The sequence below is a fragment of the Chaetura pelagica genome, unplaced genomic scaffold (genome assembly GCF_000747805.2).
Source record: "Chaetura pelagica isolate M959 unplaced genomic scaffold, ChaPel_1.0 scaffold1, whole genome shotgun sequence".
NCBI lineage: Eukaryota > Metazoa > Chordata > Aves > Apodiformes > Apodidae > Chaetura > Chaetura pelagica.
Genome location: NW_009951948.1, coordinates 24,335 through 25,685, shown reverse-complemented (window position 1 = coordinate 25,685; position 1,351 = coordinate 24,335). Strand labels below are relative to the sequence as shown.

The window sequence follows — 1,351 nt, the reverse complement described above, 5'->3', positions numbered from 1 at the left end:
ATCAGGTGGTGGCAACATGTGTGTATTGCATTTCTCTGCAAAAAAATTGCAACTTGGCTAACTGAATTCCGGCCGCTGAACTGGTCCTTGGCTGAGATCATTTCAATGGGCAGGGTTGGTTTCTTTTTTTTTTTTTCCTCCTTACAGGAGTTCCCTCCCCTCCTTCTTCCCATCCTCCGCCTATTAAAACCACTCAAGTCTCACTTGTTAGAAGACCCCATAACGTGGAGGAGGCAGAAAAGCAGCAGCAGGAAAGAAAAAGACGTCTGGAAAATATTACCCGTGTGCTGCTGCTGCTGCTGAGAAACCTCATTGAAACAGTTACTCGTTCAGCAAGGCATCACCAAAGAGACTTTATCTGATGCTGTACATCTCTCAAACTTTCAGACGCTGCCTTGCAACTTCTCCAGGCTTCTGCCTACCCGGGTTGGAGAAAAGATCTTCAGCTTCGACCACGAGAAACTAACTCCTAATTTATTATTTCTAACTTTTTTTTAATTATTATTATTATTATTAGAAAAAATAATCCCACAGTTTTGAGCTAGAAACTGAACCAGAGAAAGACAAATACATGGTAAATAGTGAAAACACGTGGGAGAAAATGAGCAGGACTGAATAGCCTTAAACGATTATTTTATTTTTTTTCATTTTAAATATTTTTTTTTTAAATTTCTGAGCGTCTCAATAAGTCCCTGAAAAGTGCGATTTGATCTTTTACCTCAAACTTGGAAACCGTTCAGCGGGAGCAACGGTACGTGAGACCACACAGCTGGCTGGAGCCCCTCTATGACCAAAGGACAGAAGGACAAACAAGGTACGTGATTTATGATTACGCTTCTGTCACCACGAGAGCGAAAGCCCCTCTTCTCCCATCCCCACTATTCAAGGGAGGAAAGCTGAAACAGATCCCCAAAAAAGGAGTGAGGCTGGGGGAGGATCTTACCGGCTCTACCTATTTCAGCAATGAATAGGACCGCAGTGAGGATGAATGAGGTTTTCAGCTTCAACCCCTCCTCCGTGTAATCCGGTTAAAATACTGCTGAGAGACTTAGGAAAAAAAACAACCAACCAACAAAACCCAAAACAAACAAACAAACAAACCCCCATCAACAACAAAAGCCAAACAAAAAAACCAAGCCGAACCTAAAATTAAAGTCAAACGGAGCAACAGGTCGGGCAGCCGCTCCGCTGAGCCCAGCGGGGGAGGCGAGCCCTGCTCAGCGCCCGGGTGGCTTCTCCCCCAGCCCTGCCTTCCCCAGGGCCGGGAGCGGGATGCGACAGGAGCAGCGGGACGGGACGGGCAGGACCGGGCAGGGCAGGGCCTGGCTGGGCAGGGCTGGGCTGGGCTCCC

The 1,351-nt window shown here is 47.0% G+C and overlaps 1 protein-coding gene across 1 annotated transcript in view; it reads left to right on the top strand.

Moving 5' to 3' along the window:
• The first annotated feature begins 248 nt into the window (after nucleotides 1-248).
• Nucleotides 249-1,351, top strand: part of HAS2 (hyaluronan synthase 2) — a 17,989-nt gene continuing 16,886 nt past the window's right edge. The window contains exon 1 of the mRNA XM_009997452.1: nucleotides 249-814. The gene's annotated coding sequence lies outside the window, so the exon portion shown is untranslated. The remainder of the gene's footprint in view (nucleotides 815-1,351) is intronic.